Source organism: Chlorocebus sabaeus, chromosome 16 (assembly GCF_047675955.1).
Source record: "Chlorocebus sabaeus isolate Y175 chromosome 16, mChlSab1.0.hap1, whole genome shotgun sequence".
Taxonomy (NCBI): domain Eukaryota; kingdom Metazoa; phylum Chordata; class Mammalia; order Primates; family Cercopithecidae; genus Chlorocebus; species Chlorocebus sabaeus.
The window spans coordinates 52659988-52683460 of NC_132919.1; the positions used below are offsets into that span (position 1 = coordinate 52659988).

At 44.8% G+C, this 23473-nt stretch overlaps 1 long non-coding RNA gene across 1 annotated transcript in view; it reads left to right on the forward strand.

The window, feature by feature from the left end:
• The first annotated feature begins 2110 nt into the window (after positions 1-2110).
• The window catches only part of LOC140708774 (uncharacterized), a 37414-nt gene continuing 16051 nt past the window's right edge, over positions 2111-23473 (forward strand). Inside the window, exon 1 of the long non-coding RNA XR_012088976.1 lies at positions 2111-2425. This is a non-coding gene — a long non-coding RNA (uncharacterized lncRNA). The remainder of the gene's footprint in view (positions 2426-23473) is intronic.

A 23473-nucleotide genomic window follows, 5' to 3' on the forward strand; every position in this document is an offset into this window, starting at 1 on the left:
AACACAATGTCACAATCTTGGCTCACTGCAACCTTCACCTCCCAGGTTCAAGTGAGTCTCCTGCCTATCCCTCCTGAGTAGCTGGGACTACAGACACCCGCCATCATGCCCAGCTAAGTTTTGTATTTTTGTAGAGACAGGGTTTCACCATGTTGTTCAGGCTGGTCTTGAACTCCTGACCTCAGGTGATCCACCTGCCTCGGCCTCCCAAAGTGCTGGGATTACAGGCATGAGCCACTGTACCCAGCCCCTTTAAGTTTTTTTCATAGTTCTGGTGATGTGCTACAGTTCTTGTACTCACAGGTTGCCCTGTGTACTCTTTATCTCCCAGACTGGAATGTAATCCCCATGAGGGCAGGGCCTTGCCTGGCTTGTTTGCTGTTGTGTTGCTTGCTCCTCTCTCCATGGCTGCTATAGAGGTGACACTCCACAAATGTGGTTGAATAAAAGACTAAATTCGGATGAGAGCAAGGGACTGAGAGGGGCCAGGCGGCCAGTAACACTCAGCCAGACCTCTGGGGAAAGAAAAGAAGTTGACATTTCCGTGGATAGCCAAGGGTCAGTGGCCCGATCTTTGTATGGAAAGACTATGGAAAGGTTGTATCGAGTGTTTGCAAAACCAGGTTCCTGCTGCCACATCACGCTAAAGGGTTTGAGGTGGAGGGTTGGAAAGGTGCTCAATAAAGGTAAATTCTCATTGTCTGCGGTCTTCTGATTACCAGGTACTTAGGCTGCAGTTACACAGTCAGCGGTGATGAGCTGTAATTGCAGGCGTTTTCCATGGTTATTTTTTCCCCTGGAAAGATAAAGTGATACCTGTAATTTCCCAAAAGATTCACTCCAGGCTCCCATCCCCAGGCAGGGGCTGAGCGGCCTTCATTACCCGAGAAACAGGAGCTTTTCTTGCGCCTTCCTGGTGAGTAGGTGGGCTGGCTGGGGGTGAGCGGTTCTGTGTCCTTGTCTAGATTCTGGCACTTGCCTCCTGGGTGATGCCGGGCCTCAGCTGGTTCGTCCAGAAGATGGAGGCTGTATTGGGTCCTTGGAGAAGTGAGCTGGGAGTTGGGGATTGAGTCCCAGTGGAGCCCATAGACGTTGAAGGAGGAGCTTCTAGGAGCTGCGGTCTGAGGAGGGGGGGAAAATCCAGGAGGCTGGGAGTCAGCCTTAGCTACAGGCATCAGTGACTTGTAGTGACTTCCATCTAATCCTGGGGCAGAGGCTACTCTCTTCAACCTAGGACACAGCCAGAAAGAAGGTACCGTGCCACCTTCTCCTGGGTCTTCCCCTGTGCCTCCTTAGCTCCTGGAGATGAATCTGAGCTTCAGAAGCCCCTCAAATTCCACCAGCTTCATCCCGGCCCTGTTCGCTGGAGTCCTTGCTCTGGCTGTAAGATTGCCATAGATGTTTGGAGCTTGAAAACTGCCCGGTGCCACTGCCCAGCAGTTGAGAGGATGGGAGGGGGAGGATCCCCTGACCTCACTGCCTAGGGGATTCTGTGCTCCTAGCTCCCCGAGTTGTGACCATGATTGTGCTTTCCGAGGGGACCCTATGACCTGCTGACCCCGTTGATTGCACGGTGTTTTGGTGGCCCACGTTCAGTGGGTTTCCTGCGAGTTGGGCTGGGGCCTGAGGAGCTGTGCACAGTCTCATTTCAATGAGAAGGTGCTTTCCAGCTCCAAACAGCAGATGTTTCAAAACACTTTTTGGAGCCCAGCCTATTTTCAGGCTGGGGACAGCCTGTGCTGGCTTCTGGACTCAGAAAGACAGGCAAGCAGAGGGGAGCAGGGATGTCTGGCTTGCTTCTCTCCTGCCAGCCACCCTGGCTGCTGGGTTCTCTGCTCCAGGCCACTTCTGAAGCAGAACACGATCCCTGATTATACTGTGCTCTGTCCCCACGCAGGCCTCCCTGTCACTGGAGGGTGTCTTGGGCTGGTAACACAGGGAAATCTAACATCAAAAGCTCTCAATCGTGTGTCACCCTCTCTCTTTTTTTCGTAACCTAGACCTGCAAGGGGAAGACAAATTTCACACCTGGGTATAAGGGATGAGTCATTCCTCAAAGGTCTGCAGAAAGATTTATCTACTGAGCAGGCAGTCTGCTGCCTGACCTGCATCTGCTCCGCCCCACCTCTGATCCAGGCCAGCCAGGAGACGGTGCCCTGCAGGCTCCCACTGCATCCACACTGATGCCACCTTGCCTCAAGCAAGGGCATACATTTCCCATCTCTGCCCCTGGGCTCCTCCAACCTGGAGGATGCTGGTGGGAGCTTCTAGGGCGCTTGCCTGGTTTATGAGCATCTTCAGCCAGGCAGTGCGGAGGCAGTGGGTTATTGCCCCCACACCTAGTCTTACAGGGCACAGTTCTGGGCAGCATTATGTGCCATTCATTCTTCAGAGGTCCTGGAGGAAGGAGTTCCTGCTGCTCACGGTAATGGCCTCAACAGCACTTCTGTGTTGACTTTCTTCTGTCCCTATGTCACCCTCTTGTTCTTTCATTACTGTTCCCTGGGGTTGCCTCCCAGATAGGACAGCCCTACTACAAATGTCCTCATCTCAGGCTCTGCCTTGGGGAGAGCCTGGCAGGCTCAGATACCTGTATTTCAGGGGGTCTCCAGGAGGAACACAGCAATAAAGTGGGGCTGTGGTTTCCAGGTGCCGGGCCAGTTCTGAGTGCTGGTTGGTATTCTCCTGGGACTCAGCAGGCGATGAAATACCTGCGGCCCGACCTTACCTGTCTTTTCCATTTGCAGTGAGAAGAGGCAGAGAGGACTTGGCACTGGCCTGAGTCCCTGGAGCTGGGCTCAGTGGGGTCAGGAGGTGGCCCACGGCCTGGCCACTTTGATGTTGCACAAGGCAGGGCTACGGATGGAGCAAGGCAGCACTCTGGCCTGGTTGAGCATGGGAACGGTGAAAGTCCTGGCCATGTGGCTTGATGGCTGGAGCTCTATCACTTTCCGCAGCTCCAGCGGGGACCCTGCGCAGCCCCGGAGCCAGGGTGATCCACTTCGCTTCCACTCCCTTTTTTGATTTCCACTTTCCTTGTGGTTTCTCAGTCTGATCCACTACGTTGGCCTGGTGTATGAGTTTCCTATTGCTGCTGGAACGGAGATCCGCAACCGGGTGGCCTCAAGCACAGAAATGCCTGGTCTCACAGCTCTGTGGGCTAGTCTGAAATCAAGGTGTCGGCAGGGTTGTGCTTCCTCCAAAACCTGCAGTGCAGGGTGCTCCCTTGACCCTTCCTAGCTTCTGGTCTTTTCTGGTCATCTGTGGCACTCCCTGGCTCCATAAGGATGCATGTATAATGTATCGTTCCAATCTCTGCCTCCATTGTCACATGGCTGTCTTCTCTCTGTGTCCAAATTTTCCTCTTTGGCTAAGGGCACTGGTCATATTAGATTAGGGCCCAACCTGATGACCCCATCTTCACTTGATTGCATCTGCAGAGACCCTGTTTCCAAATAAGGTCACTTTCATAGGTACTGGGGTTTAGGAGCCCAACATATCTTTTCTGGGGACATAATTCAACCCGTAACACCCAGTGTATTCCTGGTACATTGGCAACTGGGCTGGACTGGGCTGTCGCAATCAGTTAGCCCTGTTTCACCCAGCCCAGGTGATCAAGATAGTGGCGCTGCAGGGTGGACAGAGGTGGGCACAGATGAGAGATGGGGAGTGCATGGGATGGGCAGGGCATGGATGTCAGGGGCGGGCAGCAAGAAGAAAAGTCAGGATGACTTGGTTTCAGGAGATTTTTTTTTTTTTTTTTTTTTTTGAGACACAGTCTCCCTCTGTCACCCAGGCTGGAATGCAGTGGCATGATCTCAGCTCACTGCAACCTCCGCCTCCTGGATTCAAGCAATTCTCCTGCTTCAGCCTCCCAAGTAGCTGGGACTACAGGTGTATGCCACCACGCCGAGATAAATTTTTTTTTGTATTTTTATTAGAGACGGGGTTTCACCATATTGGCCAGGCTGGTCTCGAACTCCTGACCTCATGATCTGCCTGCCTTGGCCTCCCAGCCTTCAGGATTTATGTCTGATTAATTGTTTGAAAGTGCTGCTAGCATTGAAGTGGAGCAGACAGGGGTATAGTGACAAGTCATAAGACCCAGCTTCCTCCCTGGGGAGGTGGAGCCCTCATGCCACAATAGGTGTTCTGGCCTTCAGGATGGCATCCAGCTGTTTGGGGAAAGGGTCTCCCATAAGCCCCTTGAAACTTTCTTTGAAATAGGGTGACCCACCACCCTGGCTTGCCAGGATTTTCCTGGTTTAAGCACGGAAAGACCCGCATTCTGGGAATCCACTCAGTCTTGGGCAAACCAGTCCTTTTGGTCACTCCCTTGGGGAACTCTGGGAGCTCTGGCCGGACAGTGATAAGAAAAGCATTGGGTCAATAAGAATTACACCCTGGTCACCGAGAAATGTGTGTGCTGCAGCTGGGGCATTCCTGGTGGCATGAAAGAGGAGGAAGTGGCCTGAGAAGGCGAGACAGTTTCTGCAGGGGAGGTGGGGAGGTGGCGGGGAGGGAGGACTCAAGGCCAGGGAGCAAGGGGTACACCCACTTCCCTCTCTCTTTGGCGAAAGGCAGCCTGGTCTCATCAAATTTAGATTAAAAGAAGTCATTTCGTTGGGACGCCTGCTGCTCTAAGAGGCTGCTGCATTTCTCAGTCTCAGGCACACCCGCCTCGTTTCTGCATGTGCAGACTCCCAGCCAGCCCTCCATCTCCCTCCCGGCCGGCCCTCCATCTCCCTCCCGGCCACCCCTCCATCTCCCTCCTGGCCGGCCCTCCATCTCCCTCCCGGCCGGCCCTCCATCTCCCTCCCGGCCAACCCTTCATCTCCCTCAATGCCCCTGCTTCTGCCTGGCTTTCCCAGGCAGGGGGGAGGGAAGGTAGATTTTCTCTTTCTGATTCCTAATTTCTCCTTAGTTCTCAGACCAATGGTCTCTGAAGCACCCCCTGGGTGATGGGGCCCATATTATGGGGTAGAAGACCTTTTGGGTCTGAAGAAGCTGCCCAGACCCTGGAGGCCACTTCAATCCCTGAGTAGCTCCGGGGCCATCATTGCTCGATAGCCCAAATAGAACCCAGTGTGAGCGTGTGTGGGTGCTGGGATGAGGTGGGCGGGGGTGGGTGCCAAGAACAATGGCTTCATTAAGAGGCTCCCACAAAACGGAGATCTTCCAAGGCTAATGTTAATTGCAACCTGCAAATGCAAACATTTCTGGGATGATGAGGGACCCCACAGGAGGGGAAGCTGAGGACCTTGTCAGCGGAGCACAGCCAGGGAGCTGTGGCTGGGCTGCCTGGCTCCCAGCAGGGCCATCCCTTTGCCCATTTTATCCCAGAAGTGCAGGGGCCCAGAATGGGCCTCTGAGTGTGGGGCAGCCCCACAGCTGGCCTCTGAGCAAAATGCTGGGTTTGTCTTAAGTGTTCCCATCAACTTTCAGAAGGTTTTCCTCATGCTGTTTAGGCTGGGGATATGGTTTAGGTTTGGGTTACTGTACACACGGACAGAGATTCCCAGGGAGGCCGGGGAACAACATGCAGACTGGGAATAAATGAGGTGGGACAACAGCCCCCTTCCTTCCTTCCTTCCTTCCTTCCTTCCTTCCTTCCTTCCTTCCTTCCTTCCTTCCTTCCTTCCTTCCTTCCTTCCTTCTTCCTTCCTCCCTCCCTCCTTCCTTCCTTCTGTTAGTTTCTCCTTCCTTCCTTCCTTCCTTCCTTCCTTCCTTCCTTCCTTCCTTCCTTCCTTCCTTCCTTCCTTCCTTCCTTCCTCTGTCTCTCTCTCTCTTTCTTCGTTCATTCATTCGTTTTGTTTTCTGAGACAGGGTCTGGCTTTGTCACTCAGGCTGGAGTGCAGTGGTGCAATCATGGCTCACTGCAGTCTCAACCTCCCAGGCTCAATCGATCCTCCCATTCCAGGCCCCGAGTAGCTCGGACTACAAGTGAGCACCACCATGCCTGGCAAATTTTGTTTATTTTTTGTGGAGATGGAGTCTCACTTTGTTGCCTAGCTGGTCTCAAGCTCCTAGGCTCAAGAGATCCTCCTGCCTTGGCCTCCTAGAGTGCTGGGATCACAGGCACAAGCCACGGTGCCTGGCTACTTCTTTTCTTGAGAGCTTGATCTATGCTTTCACTCAAGAAGCAGTTATCGAGCATCTGCTATGTTCCAGAAATGGATCTAGTCATTTGGGATGTATCAGCAAACACAACCGACAACCATTGCCGCCCTCGTGGGGCTTACATTCTAGTGTGGAGCTCAACCTAACAATGATCATAATAACATAGGAAGCCATGTGGTACGTTAGAAGGCCACAGTGATATTGAAAAAAAAAGTAGAGCAGAGAGTAAAAGGAATAGGATGATGGGGAAGGGACAGGATGGGGAGTAGGTTGCAGAATTAATAATGTGGTCAGGGGAGGACTTGCTGTGGAGGTGGGATTGCAGCAGAGCCTTGGAGGAGATGAGCCATGGTTCCCTATGCTAGCCCTGTGGGTGGCCCATCTTTGACTTGCACCAGGCAAATGACGCTTCCTGTTTCTCAGCGCCCAAGCCCTCCTCATTGAGGACCTCCTGCGAGAGGAACTCAGGAACAGGTTTCCTGCAGGGAGATGAGTCCATGTCCTGTCCATCTTGATTCGAGACCTCATATGGAGACAGTCCTCTAACGAGTTCCAGAATGGCTTCTTGGGATTTTTGGAAGCCACCCCCTCTTCCTGGCCCAGGTGGCTTTGCCTTCATTCCCTGGCATGGTCTCCCTCCCCTCCATTTCCCCCAACTCTCCCTCGCCAATATGAGGACATCCCACAATAAGTGCATTGAGACTTATGAGTTCATGCAAACGCATTCAAATAGCTGCAGTGCACTATGGAAGCAGCCGTAATCCTTTAGTGTGCAATCTCTGTCTGTGGCCTTAATGGCCCTCTACAGCTTAGCCACTTCCTAACAAACCTTCATGCAGAAAGGAAGTGGGGAGGGCAGGAGCGGGGAGAGGCTCAGGCTGGGGCACCGGCTGCACAGGTTAAACTCACAGGCTGCAGGGTTGTGTCCCCACTGCTGCTCCATGCTGGGGATGACAGCAAGGCCTGGGGGGCTGATGTTTCTCCTGCGAACAAGGGTTCTTGATGAGGTTGGGGGGCAGTTATACGGCTCCTACTCTTACTGGAAGGCATCCAAGTCTGAATCTGGCCAGCAACCAGGAAGCTTCTCTCCTCCTGGGCAGGGCCATCCTGGTCCCAGGGCTAATTTCCCAAGGGGAATGGACAGAGCGAGAATCGACTCAGTGCTGGGATAGGTGATGCCAGTTTTACGATTTACTCAAGATCACATAGACAGTGAGGAATGGAGCTGGGATTTGAACCCAGATTTCTCTAAATGAGGAGCTTGCCCATGTAACCAAAGCCTCCTGTTACTTCCAACCACCATCTCGGGGGTGGCATCTGTTGTACCCCAGCTGTCTGAAACATGGCTAGGGACCTCCCTGTTACCCACGCCTGCACAAGGTGGGATCTGTGATGTCAGAGCCATCTGTCATGCATGGGCAGCTTCCTGCTTCCTAGATCCTTCTCTACCCCCCATCCTCCTGCATCAAGAATCCCCTGCCCAACCCCAGGGCTCTACGCCATGCCCAGAGCATGTGGCCCGTGCTGGGCTCTGTGCACACAGGGCCCTCGGCCCGGTAGGTGCTGACTCCAGGCCTTTCTGGGAATTGCCCTTTTCCCTCCCCTTCCCCTTTTCTACTTTAGGCCTCACTTTGGCCCTTCTTATGAACCAGGGAAAGAAGTAGCCTCTCCTGGTGGGAAACATAATAAGATCTATGGGATTTAATAAGATCATCCAAGACTTGGCACTGTGGCAGTTTTCCAGTGACATTCGTTCTTTTGGGAGGTAAATTTCTTTCTCCTCAATCCACTGTTTCTTAAGCAGGTGACCCACTCCATGTTATTACGGGCAGGTTATTATTTCCATAAATCCTTCTGCCTCCGCTTCTTCCATTTACATTAAATATAGTCTCTGTTATGGTGCCTAAATTAGCTTTCATACACGGAAATCTTTGTGTAATTTAAAGGGGATGAAGACGTCGAGTGAGGCTGGGGAAGGGGAGGGCAAATAAGGGAATGGAATGAAGGTTTCGACCCCAAATAGGGGAAGGGGCCAGGGCTCACTGCTCCATGGGATGCTCCAAACCCCACAGAATGTGGGCATCTCTGAGTCCTTTCATCCACTCATTTGTGTATTTGGTAAATGTTTGTGGAAGATCTGTAGTGCCACAGGGGTCAAAATGATGGAGAGACTGTGTTCTGGACAAGATAAAACAATGAAGATAGTTACAAGATCAGTGGTTGCCAGGGGCTCATGGAGAGGGCAGAGGGATGGATAGGTGGAGGACAGAGTTTTTTTTAGGGGAGTGGAACTATTCTGTATGTTATGGCAATGATGGAGAGATGTCATTCTACATTTGTCAAACCAGTGTAACACAGAGCAAACCTTCATGTAAAATATGGCCATTAGTTAATCATGGTGTATCAATATCGGTCCATCAATTGTAACAAGTGCTCCATGCTAATACAAGGTATAAATAGCAGGGGAAATGGTGGGGGCAGGGAGAAAGGGGATTGGGAAAATTTGTACTTTCCAATCTTTTTTTTTTTTTTAAACAAACTTAAAACTGCTGTAAAAAAAAAGTGTGTTAATTACAAAAAAAAAAAAAAAAAAAAGGCTGGAGAGAATGTGCTAGTTTGTGTCTGGCAGCCTGCTGGGGAGGCAGTAATGTACCCATCTGTTCATTTTCTCAAAGGATTTATGGCGCGCTGTGCATCTGTTTTAAGTACAAGGCACTGTTCTAGGCACTAGGGATACATTAATAGATAGGACAGTCCCCAGATTCTTGGGGTTTATATTCTAGAGGAGGGGCGTTTGGTAACCAGCAAGCCACCAAATAAGAAAGTCAGATGAGTTCAGGTAGCGGTAAGTACCATGAAGAAATTAAGAAGGGAACGGGACGGATGGCTATGTAGATGGGAATCCAGGGGCAGTGTCTACATTGAATATTATGTTTGGCCCCTAAATTTCTTCTCCATCCTTCTCCACCCTGTGTCCAGGGGCTGACCTATAGCAGAGGGCTCCCTTGCCCTCTGAGTTCCGATTCAGTTTGCCCATGGGGAGCACTGGCAGGGACAGGAAGGAGGAAGGAGAGTGAAGCTGGGTTTTATTTCCTGGCTCTCATCCTGACAGATCAACCCTTTCTGGAAAGGACTTCCCCTTCTCTTCCCCCGCCCCTTTCAGGCCCAGGGACTCGAGCACCAGGCACTGCATTCTGTCTAGTGGGCTCCCTACACTCTGGCCTCAGCTTTGGAAATGGTCTCTTTCTGAACTCACCTCTATTTTCACTGTTTCGCCTGCCATCCCTTTTCTGCAGGGAAACTTGATCCATGGAACCTCTCTTAGGAACACAATCCTGCAAGGATCTGGGAAAGAACTCTGGAAATGGTGGTGTGGGGGGTGGGTGCTGGGGAACACAAAGGTTCCCAGGGGTATGAGCTTGATGTGCTTGTGGAACTAAAAGAAAAGCTGGGGAGGCAAGAGCAAGGTGAGTAAAGGAGTGAGCTCAGCCAGATATAGGGTCCTGTCTAGGTAGGGCCAGATCTTACAAGGCAGGCAAGCCAGGCAAAACCATTAGGTTTCCCACTGTGGGTGTTCTGTTTTTTTGTTTTTTTTTTTTTTTTTGGTGACAGGGTCTCACTCTGTCGCCCGGGTTGGAGTGCAATGGTGCAGTCTCGGCTCACTGCAGCCTCCACTTCCTGGGCTTAGGTGATTCTCCCATCTCAGCCTCCTGAGTGGCTGGAACTACAGGCACATGTTACTGTCATACCTGGCTAATTTTTGTACTTTTTTGTAGAGATAGGGTTTCGCCATGTGGCCCATTCTGGTCTCCAGCTCCTGGGCTCAAGCGATCTGCCTGCCTTGGCCTCCCAAAGTGCTGGGATTACAGTCTTAAGCTAGAGCACCCGGCCTGGTTCTTTCTAAACTTGTGCTTTTGTAGCATTTTTAAAGGTAAAATTAACAAAAGAAGGAAATGCACAGATCTGAAGTGTACAATTTGATGAATTCTGACAATGGAAATACCCACGCAATGGAACCCCTCTCCAATCAGAGTATAAAAATTCCCTATGCCTTTCCCTGTCAGTCCCACTCTTTCCAGAGGCAATCACAGCTCTGATTTCTATTACTGTTGATGAGGCTTGCCTGTTCTTGAAACTCATATAAATGGAACAGGGCAGCAAGTACTATTTTGTGTCTTTCTTCTTTTGCTCAACACAGTGTGTGTGAGACTCATGCAAGTTTGTACCTATCAGTAGTTTGATACTTTTAATTCCTAAGTAGTATTGTATTGTATCAATACACATATAATTAATAAAGTACAGGCTGGAGCACAGTGGCTCACACCTGTAATCCCAGCACTTTGGGAGGCCAAAGTGGGCAGACGACCTGCAGTCAGGAGTTCGAGACCAGCCTGGTCAATATGGTGAAACCCCATCTCTACAAAAATACAAAAATTAGCTGGGCGTGATGGCGGGTGCCTGTAGTCCCATCTACTTGGGAGGCTGTGGCTGAAGAATCATTCGAACCTGGAAGGTGGAGGTTGCAGTGAGCTGAGTTGTGCTATTTCACTCCAGTCTGGGTGACAGAGCAAGACTCCGTCTCAAAAAAAAAAGTACATACATACATACGTATATATAATACACATATATGTATAATTAGTACATGTTAGTATATATATTTTCTCTCTATATTAATATATACTAATATACTATCTCTTCTTCTGTTGATAGATATTTGGATCGTTTTTGGTTTGTGGCTTTTGTAAATGATGTTGCTGTGAATTTTCTTGTGCAGGTATTTCTTATGGACATTTATTTTCCTTTCTCTTGAGTAAATACAGCTGTGGTTTAAACGTTTGCATCCCCTCCAAATTCACATGTTGCAATCCTAATTCCTAAGGTATTAGGAGTTAGGGCCTAGTGTTAGGAGTACCTCCTAGTATTTGGAGATAGAGCCTTTCGGGGATGACTAGATTATTAGGGTGCCCTCATGATACCTATCCCCTTACAAAAGAGGCCCATGTGAGGAGACAGCAACAAGGTGCTGTCTGTGGCCAAGAAGCCAGTGATGCAATCTGCCAGTGCCTTGATCTGGGAATCCCAGTCTCCAGAATTGTGAGCAATAAATTTCTGTTTATAAGCTACCCAGTTTATGGTATTTTGTTAGAGCCACTTGAATGGACTAAGGCAATATCTGGAAGTGCAATTGCTGGGCCATAGGATAGGTAAAAGTTTAATAGTTTTCCAAAGTGGTTGTACCACTTCACTCTCCACCAACAACGGATGGAGTTCCATTTGGTCCACATTCTTGTCAACACTTGTTAGTCCTTCTGATTTTAGCTTTATGATTGTATCAGTCGGTTCTCACACTGCTATAAAGGACACACCTGAGACTGGATAATTTATAAAAGAAGGAGGTTTAATTGACTCACAGTTATTCAGGGCCAGGGAGGCCTCAGGAAACTTACAATCATGACAAAAGGGGAAGCAAACATGTCCTTCTTCACATGGCAGCAGCAAGGAGAAGTGCAGAGTGAAGTGGGGAAAATCCCTTATAAACCATCAGATCTTGTGAGAATTTACTCATTATCATGAAAACAGCATGGAGGTAACTGCCTCCATGATTCAATTACCTTCCACTGGGTCCCTCCCACAACACATGAGGGTTATGGGAACTACAATTCAAGATGAGATTTGGGTGAGGACACAGAGAAACCACATTAATACTTTTCTATTTTATGTTAAGGTCTACGATTCTTCTCAAACTAATTTTATTTGTAGTATAAGGTTGGAATTCACATTTTATTTTTTTCTATATGAATACCCAGTCATTCCAGCACTGTTGAAGATATTTTTTCCTTAAATTGCCTTGGTGCCTCTAAAAAATCAATTGACATGTGTGAGTCTATTTCTGGACTCACTATTCTACTGCAGTGATTTATTTGTCTATCCTTACACCAATAACATACTGTCTTGTAGCTTTATAGCAAGTTTTAATATCAGGTAGTATGAGTCCTCCAACTTCCTCCCATTTTTCAAAATTGTTTTGTCTATTCTAAGTCCTTTATATTTCATATAGATTTCCTTTTATTTTGAAAAAACCGTATGTAGCACCACTCCCTGTTTATTCTCAGCACCAACAAGGGAATAATGTGCCTTAAAAGCAGCTCTGCCCAGGGCTTGCCCAATGGCTGCTGTGAGGTTTCCTATCAGTCCATGCAGTCATCTTCCTCACTGGTGCAGTTAATGAGGATTTCCACCCTCCTAATGAAGGGCTCCTGAGCTCTAGTTCGCAAGTTTACTTTATGCAAAGAGAAAATAATTAGATATATTGATTATTCCTCATTTAAACCATAACTTGGATTAAAATAAAAAAAAATGGGAGGGGAAGAAGGGCCAAAAGACCATACACTGTGCTGATACAGAGACTTTACATTTTAGTCTGAGTTAAGACTCATTAAAAGCCAACTAATAAATTTTAGAATCACATTATTTCCTACAAAATGCCTGCTGAGATTGTGATAGGGATGTTGAATCTATGGATCAATTTGAGGAGGAATTACGTCTTAAAATACAGAGGCTTTCAATCTACGAACATGATATATTGCTTCATTTATTTAGGTCTTTTTAGATTTTTTTCATTTGCATTTGTAATTATTAATGTAGATGCCTTGCAAATGTTTTGTTAGATTTATTACTAAGTATTTTACATTTTTGGATGTCATTGTTAATAGGATTTATTGCTATTTTATTTTGTAATTGTTTGCTGATAATGTATATAAAAAATTAATTTTGGCCTTTGTCCTTCAGTTTTGTTAAATTAATGTTTTAGTGCTAGTAGATCTTTTTCTTTAGTAGATTAGTTTTTTTTTTTTTTTTTTTAATGTAACCAATCATGTCATGTGTGAAAAAGAGAGTTCACTTCTCTCCCAATAAGTATACTTTTAATTTCTTTTCCTTATCTTATTGCTCTGGTTAGAACTCTAGTTCAATTTTAAGTAGAAGTGATAAGAGCAGAAATCTTTGCATTTTTCCCAGTCTTAGGAGAAAAGCATTCAGTCTTTCACCATTAAGTATGATATTAACTATAGCTTTGTTGTACATGCCCTTTACTTGATTGAATAATTTATCCTTCAATTCTTAGTTTGTTTTTTCTGAATCTTTTGAGATCGTGTGCTTATTCTCCTTTAATTCATTAATAAACTGAATTACATTCCTTGGAAATTGCAGCGTTGAGCCAACCTTGCATTCCTGGGATAAACTCTACTTGGTTGAGTTTATACATTCATATGCATGAAATGTGCTATACATTTTATATATTGCTGGATTTGATTTGCTAATTTTGTTAAGAGTTTCTTTTTTAAAGCTATGCTCATAAGGGATATTAGTCTATAAAATTATTTTCCAGGTTTTTGGTACAGAGTACCATAAAATGAATTGGGAGTACTCCCTTACCCTCTGTTTTCTGAAAAAGCTTTATGTAAGTTTTATGTATTATTTCTTTTTTAAGTGTTTAATACCATTACCAGTGAAGCTATCTGGGCCTAGCATTTTCTTTGCTGGAAGTTTTTTTTTAAATTAGGATTTTAATTACTTAGATAGGTATATTAGCTATCCTCCTTTTCTATTTTTTTCTTGAGTCAGCTTTGGTAATTTGTGTTTTCCAAAGAACTTGTTCTTTTCACATAAGTTGATAAATATTTTGGCATAATGTTGTTTATAATATTGTTTTATTATCCTCTGAGTTTTTGTAGGATTTGTCCCTTCTTTCACTTACTGGTAAATTAAACTTTCTCTTATTTTCTTTTATTAAAAGGAATTTATTAATTATATCAGTCTTTTAAAGGAAGAATATTTTGAGCTTTGTTAAATTTCTTTATGGTTTGTCTGTTTTCTGTTTCATTTATCACTGTTCTTTTTTTTTTTTTTTTTTTTTTTGGGAGATGGAGTCTTGCTGTGTTGCCCAGGCTGGAATGCAATAGTTCACTGCAACCTTTGATTCTCATGCAAAGTGATTCTTGTGCCTCAGTCTCCCAAGGAGCTGGGATTACAGGCATGTACCACCACACCCAACTAATTTTGCATTTTTAGTACAGACTGGGTTTCACCATGTTGGTCAGGCAAACTCTTGACCTCAGGTAATCCATCCACCTCAGCTTCTCAAAGTGCTGAGATTACAGGCATGAGCCACCATGTCCAGTCTCTCTTATTTACTTTCTTTTGCTTACTTGGTTTCAATTTTCTCTTCTTTTTCTAGCTTCTGAAAGTAGAAACCTAGATATTTGATTTTTAAAGCTTTCTTCTTTTCTAATAAAGGCATTTAAAGGTACAAATCTCTCAACAATCACTGTTTTAGTGACATCCCACAGTTTTTGAAAAATGACTTTATTGAAGTATAAATTGTATACAACAAAATTCACCCATTTTCAGTCTGTGATTCACTGGGTTTTGACTAATGTTGTTACTCATGGGTCCACCACAACATCCAAAGTGTAAAATATTCTCATCGCCCCAAAAAATTCCCTTGTGGCTGTTTTAGTCAATCCACTCCAACTGCTATGCCAACCACTGGTTTGTTTTCTGTCACTACAGTTTTGCCTTTTCTAGAATTTCATATAAATAAATTATGTAGCTTGTAGTCTTCTGTGTCTGGCTTCTTTCACTATAAATAAGGCTTTTGAATTTACCCATGTTATTGTATGTATCAGTAGTTTGTTCGTTTTATTGCTGTGTAGAATCCCATTTTGCACCACAAATGGTTTATCCATTCTCTTGTTGATGGGTACTTTGGTTGTTTCTAATTTGAGGCTATTATAAATAAAGCTCTTACAGATACTCATGTATAAGTCTTTGTGTGGACATATACTTTTATATCTGGTAGAAAAAGATATTAGAATCACTGGGTCGTATGGTAAGCATGTGTTTGACCTCTCTCTCTCTTTTTTTTTTTGAGACAGAGTTTTGTTCTTGTTGCCCAGGCTGGAGTGCAATGGCACAAGCTTGGCTCACTGCAACCTCTGCCTCCTGAGTTACAGCAATTCTCCTGCCTCAGCCTCCTGAGTAGCTGGGATTACAGGCATGCACCATCACGCCTGGCTAATTTTGTGTTTTTAGTAGAGACAGGGTTTCACTGTGCTGGTCAGGCTAGTCTCGAACTCCTGACCTCAGGCGATCTGCCCATCTTGGTCTCCCAAAGTGCTGGGATTACATGCGTTAGCCACCATGCCCGGCTGGCCTCTTAACTTTCCAAAGCAGTCATACCATTTAGCATTTTAGAGTAAATCAATTTTCTGTTACTCCATCTTGGCCAGAAGTGGAACTATTGCTTGGATTTAAGCAGCAAGTTATCTTTTGAAGAGATTGAAAAATGGATATTATAAATACACACATATTAACCATTTCTGACATTCTTCCTTTGTGTAGATTCAGATTTCCATCTGATATCCTTTTCCTTCTCCCTGAATATCTTCCTATTACATTTCTTAAAGTTCAGAACTGCTGGTGAGGAATTCTCTCAACTTTTGTATGTCTGAAAAAGTCTTTGTTTTACTTTTACTTTTGAAAGGTATTTTCACTAACTAAAGATTACTAGTTTGACAGTTATTTTCTTTCCCTACTTTAAAGATGTCATTCCACTGTCTTCTGGTTTGCACAATTGTTGAAGAGTCTGCTGTCATTCTCATCTTTAATCCTCTTCAAAATGTGTCTTTTTCCCCTCCAGCTTGTTAGCACAACTTTTAAGCAATTTGATTATGTGCCTTGGTGTGTGTGTGTGTGTGTGTGTGTGTGTGTGTTTTAATGTTTATTCTGTTTGGGGTTTACTTAGCTTCTGGATCTGTGGGTTTATCATTTTCATCCAAGTTGTAAACAATTTGATTATTCTCTCTCTCTCGCTCTCTCTCTCTCTTTTTTTTTTTTTTTTTTTTTTTGAGACGGAGTTTCTCTCTGTCACTCAGGCTAGAATGCAATGGTGTGATCTTAGCTCACAGAGGCCTCCTGGGTTCAAGCAATTCTCCCACCTCAGCCTCCTGAGTAGCTGGGATTACAGGCATGCACCACTGTGCTTGGATAATTTTTTACATTTTCAGTAGAGACAGAGTTTCACCATGTTGGCCAGGCTGGTCTTGAACTCCTGACCTCAAGTGACCCACCCACCTCAACCTCCCAAAGTGTTGGGATTACAGGCGTGAGCCATGGCACCTGGCCAATTATTACATCTGCAAATATATATACTTTTTGGAGTTTCAATTACACATAGGTTAGAACATTAATACTGTCCTGCAGGTCACTTATTTTCTGGTTGTTCTCTTTTTTTCTATTCTTTTTCTATCTGTGCTCAATTTTAGATAGGATCTATTGCTCCACTTTCAAGATCAGTGATCTTCTGCAGTATCTAATCTGCTGTTAGTCCCCTCAAATACATTTTTACTTTTTCTTTTGGATATTGCATTTTTTTGTGTGTCTAAAAGATATTTTGGGGACTTTACAAATATTTCATTTCTCTATTCATCATGTTCTTGTTTTCTTTTATAGTTTCTAGCCCAGGGGTCCCCAACCCCTGAGGCACAGACTGGTACTGGTCTGTGGACTGTTAGGAATGGGGCTGCACAGCAGGAGGTAAGCAGTGGGCCAGCTAGTGAAGCTTTATCTGTATTTACAGCTGCTTACCATTGCTCACGTTACCACCTGAACTCCACCTCCTCAGTGGCAGCATTAGGTTCTCATAGGAGCATGAACCCTATTGTGAACTGTGCATGTGAGGGATCTAGGTTGCACACTCCCTATAAGAATCTAATGCCTGATGATCTATCACTGTCTCCCATCACCCCCAGATAGAACCATCTAGTTGCAGGAAAACAAGCTCAGGGATCCCACTGATTCTCATCATGATGAGTTGTATAATTATTTCCTTAAATATTATAATGTAATATAATAGAAATAAAGTGTACAATAAATGTAATGCACTGGAATCATCCTGAAATCATCCCCCACACTGTCCATGGAAAAACTGTCTTCCACAAAACCAGTCTCTAGTGCCAAAAAGGTTGGGGACTGCCACTCTAGCCTATTAAAGTATTTGTCATCATTTTTAAATGTCTTAATGCCATTATTTCTGTAATTTCTTGCTCTGTTTTCTCTTCGTCATGGGTTACATTTTTCTACATATTTTCCTGACTTGCTATTTTTGATTAAATGTTGAACATTGTGAATTTGTGCTGGATTTTATTTATTTCTTTAAAATGTTTTGGATTTCGTTCTGGCATACAATTAAATTAACTTGGGGATCAGTTTGATCCCTTTGAGGCTTGCTCTTAGTCTTTGTTCAGGCTTTTTCAGAACATCACTTAGTCTAGAGCTAATTTATCCCCACTACTAAATCAATACCCTTCTGAGGACTCTATGAGATCCTGTGTGTTATGAAGTCCTGCCACTCTGGTTCGTGGGAAAACAAGCTTGGTAAACATTCCCAGACCTGTGTGAGCTTTAGGAATGGTTGAATCCACTGCTTTCAAGTGGTTCCTTCCCCTGCCTTATGGAATTTTACTCCCCACACATGCAGATCAATGCTTAGCTAAAGATTTGCAGTGACTTTTTGGGACACCTTTTGCATGCTCTCTCTTTTTGTGTCTCCTTTCTGCCCAGTGTTATGCCCCCAATTTCGGCTCCTCAGATTCCACAAACTCCAACATTTCTTATCTTAGCCAGACCCTTTGCTCTGTTTGAATTCCTCCTCGCTCTGCTGAGGCTTGGAAATCCTCTTAGCTGTAAGCTGGGCCTTACCTTGTTTGTTCTTTTATTTAAGGGATCCCTGTTATGTTCTGTCCATAGTCCAGTATCTGAAAACAGCTGTTTTTTATATTTTCTCCAGTTTTCTGGTTGATTACAATAAGAGGGCAATTCTTGTAGCAGTTACATCTCCATGAGTGGAAAGAGAGTTTTTCTCATAGATTTTCATATATTTTCATTATCATTTAATTCAACATGTTTTCTTATTTTCCTTCTATGGAGAAGTATGCTGTAATATTTGAATGTTTCAAGTTTATCAAGACTAATGTTGCAGAATATGGTCATCTTGGTGAATATTCTGTGATAATTTGAAAAGAATGTATGCTCTGCAATTGTTGGATAGAATGTTCTATCAACATCGATTTGGCCAAGTTGATTGATAGTGCTATTCACATCTTCTATGTCCTTTGATATTTTTCTAGTTGTCCTATCAAGTATTAAGAGAGAAATGTTAAAATTTCCAATTATGATTGCAAATTTGTCCATTTCTTTATATAGTTTTGTTAGTTTTCTTCCATATATTTTGAAATTCTGTTAGTAGATACATACATTTTGGGACTGCTATGTCTTTTTGATGGACTTATCCTTTTATCATTATGGAATGCTCCATTCTGTCTCTGGTAATCTTCTTCATCTTGAAGTTTGCTTTATCTCATAGTATTATAGAGACATCACTGTTCTGATGTTTATTGTTTGCATGATATATCTTTTTTCATACTTTCACTTTTAACCTAAGTGTGTAATTTAAAATACACCCCTTTTATTTTAAATAGTAAGTAACCCAATCTGATACTCTTCCCTCTTATTTTGAGTTTTTAGTCCATTTATACTTAATGTAATTATTGGTATGATCTGATGTAGGTCTACTGTTCTGTTGTAATAGTTATCTATTGCTTTATAGCAGAGTACCATAAATTTACTTGCTTAAATAGCACATATTTATTGTCTCACAGTCTTTGTGAGTCAGGAATCTGAGCATAGCTTAGCTGCTTCAGGATGTCTCACAAGGCCACAATCAAGATCTTATTAAGGGCTAGAGTCTGATCTGAAGGCTTGATTGGGGAAGAGTTTATTTCCAAGGTCATGAGGTTGCTGGTAGGATTTGGTTAATCTCTGGCTGTTAGTAATGAGAGCCTCAGTTTCTTGTTGGTTGTTAGCCAGAGACTACCCTCAGTTCCCTGCCCTGTGAGGAATGCTCACAACATAGAAGTTTGTATCAGCAAAGTCAACAAAGGAGAGAATCTGGTAATACAATAGATGTCATGGAAGGGGCATCCTGTCATCTTTCTGTATTCTGTTGGTTAGAAGCAAGTCATAAGTCTTGCCTACATTCCAGGGAGTATCTTACACAATGGTGTAAATTCCAGAAGGTAGGGATTTTTGGGGACCATCTTAAGGTCTATCAGCCACACCTACTATTTTGTTTTCTGGTTGTCTTGTCTCACCTGTGTTTTGTTCTTTTCCTGCCTTCTTGATTAAAAAAAATTTAATTTTAAGAACTCAGTTGGCTTTTTATCTACATTTCTTTGTCTATTTTTGGTGGTTGTTCTATGCATCCTTAACCTATCACAGTATACTTAGAATTAATATTGTAACACTAAACATGAAATATAAAAATTTTAGTACAGGAAAATTCTATTTACTCCTTTGTGCTACTGTTATTATGTATTTTACAACTACACATATAATATGCCCCAACTTACAATGCTAATATTTTTACTTTAAACAATTAGCTATCTTTCAGTAAATACATCTCTCAAAATTCTTTTTAAGGGAGCACATGAGGAAACAACCTTTCTGTTGTTGTTGTTGGAGGACTGTCTGTAAATATTATTTGAATATGGCATTTTGGTCTTCTAAAATCTTATGATTCAAAAGCATTCTCCTAGAGGAGATGGGCGGGTGTGTGTGGGGTCACTGAAACTCCTGGAGCAGTGGGAGGAGAAGGTTACCTGAGTAAGAAGAGAGTCTCCCATGACACAGGCTCAAATATTTGAGTCACCTCTGCTTTATGGGTAACCTGGTAGCTGGAGGTAGCATAGCTGAATAGTCAGCAACCTTGGATCTGGAATCAGACAGTCCCAGTTTAATCTCAGTCATGCCACTTTCACCTATGTGCTGTTGGCCATATCCGTTGGCTGGCCAGAGCCTCGATTTTGTTATCTATCAAATGGGTATATATTGTGAGGATTAAATAATATAGTACATATTAGTGGCCATAACAGCGCCTGGCATACCATAAGCACTTAATAAGTGTCAGCAATTCTTGTTCTTATTATAGCTGCTTTCACACTGGAATCAGGAACTCAATTCAGTAGGGGCTTCCCACATCAAAAAGGGGAGCCAGTCTTGCCTTATCTGATGCTGGGAGCTGACTTGAGGTGGAGAGAAGGTTTGCATCTGGGCCTTGCCTTGGAGCCCAGAGACCATTGCTCAGTAGAGGCACCAGGCCCTGGTGTCTGCCTGGACCAGCAGGGAGGAAGAGCAAAGCCTCATAGAAGGGTGGAACCAGAGAAAGCCGAGCAATGAAGGCGATTGCTGGTCCTTAGAAAGTGGAGCCAGGCGAGGACACCAGTAGCATTTGATCTTTGTCACATCAGGTCAAGGATCTGGGACATTCATACCTTTCTTGGTTGTATTTTAATCCCCATAGAGTAGGTTCTGGGTTAGTGGTTCTCTAGATGTGTAGAGTTAATAGCTGGTGTGGTAGTTGACCTCCAAGAGGGCGGCCAATGATTCTTATCTCCTGGTATTCACACCCTCTTGTCGTCTCTCCCACACCAAGTACGACTGACCTGTGTAACCAATAGGATATTGTGGAAATGATGGTGACTTCCAATGATGTCATAGAAGATACTAAACTTCTCTCTCTCTTCTGGCTCCATCTGGGAGATGTCAGCTGCGATGCCATGAGTCTACTTATATAGTCCTATGGAGAGCCCACATGGCAAGGCACTGAGGCTTTCTGTGAACAATAAGTTCCATGTGAGTGACTGAGTCCTCTTGGAAGCAGACCCTCCAGCCCTAGTCAAGCCTTTGGCTTTGGAAGCAGACCCTCCGGTCCTAGTCAAGCCTTTGGCTTACTGCAGCCCCTGCCAACATTTTGACTGCAGCCTCATGAGATACCCCAAGCCAGAACCACCCAGCTAAATCACTTATAGATTCCTGATCCTCAAAAACTATGTGAGATAGCAATGTCTATTCTTTTAAGCTACTTAGCTTTGGGGATAATTTTATTTATTTATTTATTTATTTAATTCATTTTTTATTATTTTTTTGAGATGGAGTCTTGCTCTGTTACCCAGGCTGGAGTGCAGTGGTGTGATCTCAGCTCACTGCAACCTCTGCCTCCCGGGTCCTAGCTATTCTCCTGCCTCAGCCTCCTGAGTAGCTGGGATTACAGGCGCACACCCCCACACCTGGCTAATTTTTTTTTTTTTTTTTTTTTTTGGTATTTTTAGTAGAGACGAGATTTTACCATGTTGGCTAGGCTGGTTTTGAACTCCTGACCTCAAGTAGTCCACCTGCTTTGACCTCCAAAAGTGCTAGGATTACAGGTGTGAGCCACCGTGCCCGGCCGGGGGTAATTTTAAAATATAGCAATATATAAATAATATAGGTGGCATAAAGGAAAAAAAGAGCTAATGCTTAAACAAATTTTGGGTTAAATAAAGATAACAGGCTTCTTTACTGTAAGACTTCTCAAAAGCCTTTAACAAGAATGTGCAAGGGAATGACATAGTATTCAGACCTTCTTGAATTTACTTGACTGCAGGTCCCCTGGTCTCTATATACCACCCCTTCCCTTTGCTTTTTGCAGAGCATTTCTGGGAACTGGTTTGCAGGAGGCACGCTAGGGGCGACGCTACCTGGGACGGCTGGTGGGAGGAAGAGGGATACTACTTCACCTCTCCAAAGCCCAGTTTCCTTATGTGCAAAAAGAAAGAGTTGGATTTAACAACATTGGGACTTTATTTCTGCTCTAACATTTTAATGCTGAGGCTGGGTGAGGTGCACACTCCCTTACATCCTGGTCATTCCTCAGCCTATTAGGTGCAATTGGGAGAAAAATCCAAGCCAGATGAATCAAGGTATACAGAAGTTATAGATATGCTAATGCTTTATGTTAATGACTGATGAGTGTGGTTAATTGGAGATGGCAGGAAGGTACAGAGTTGTGAAGAAATTTCAGTTCTTAGAGAAAATATTGTATTCAAAGAGCTTAAGAATGATTAATGGAGGTTCTGGAATTACAAAGAACAGCCGGTAGAAACTGTTTGGAACAGAAATTGCTCAGGGGGAGTAACCTTGAAGAGACTGCAGGACAGGTTGGGAGGGTTTGTGAACAGAACCCAGGGGAGGGGCTGGCTTGAGTGTCCAAGGGCAGACATGTGACTGGAACCAGGGTGAGCTGTGGCCCAGCAGGTGACCCAGGAAGATCTGGCTCAGTGTGTGGACAGGGTTGGAGCTGGGGGGATGGACGAGATCATAAAGACAGGACCTGTCTATGCCCCTGTCCCCTACCTCATTTAGATAGTGACCCATGACTACTTTCCGCTGTCGTTGGTGGCTGGGAGGCTCTGTCTGCTGAACAAGACCCGGTGGAGAGAGACACCACTAGCAAATAGCCACTTCTTGAAAGGATACCGTTTCCAGATTCTGATTGCCTAGTCCCTTGGGTGTCATTAAAGGGAAGGTACCAGGTTGAAAAGGAAATGTCAGAGAAGCCCTCTGCTTCCTTGATAAGGTGTCCTGTACCTCTTCCCCTGAACGGGGAGAGTTTCTGGGAGGGCTGGATCCGGGCACACTCCAGGGTGTGCTTGTTCTCTTGTAGGAAACCTGAACCCGGGTCCCAGAACCAAGGGCTCAGGGGCACTGGCCTTGCCTCTTCCTGCTGTGACCAACATGGTTAAGATTCTGGATACCGACTCTCCGCATTTATAATCCTCCTGACAGTGGCTGATGAAGGATGGGGAAGTGTGTTCACTCAGGGAGGTTCTGCCCTGAGCCATATGCTGCAGGTTGAAGCTGTCTCTCGGCCCCTCCATCTTCTTCAGTGCCCACTCCAGAGCACCTGCCACCTTGCCTCCCTTCTTGCCTGGGTCAATACCCTCCTCCCAGACAGCCTCCTCCCAGCGAGTGGGCGCTGGGTATCACCACTGGTCTTTCCAGCTCTCTGTGTGATGGACAAGTGGGCTGCACACCTCCTGTCCCTGCTCCCACCCTGTCCCCACCCTCCTCACCCTCACTTTCAGTGCAACGGAGAGTCCCTGGTTCTCTGGGTCCCCTGGAGCCTGAAGTCACGATGCCAAGAGTTCATGAGGGAGGGAACTGGTTAAGGCCTGGGAGGAGCCTGGATTCCTGGGGCGAGCCCAGCTCATTTGGGGGGAGTGTATTTTGCCCTGCCCTAGACCCAGAGAAGCAGGACCCATCCTCCTTGCTCGTGGGCAGAACTTTCCTTTAGAAAAAACTCAAGCCTCTCAGTCAGTCCTTCCCAATCCAGGTCTTTCGGATGGTCTCATAAAGTCATTTTCTGACTTCAAAAAATAATCTTCAGAGCCTTATACTCAAATGCAATCAAATCTGG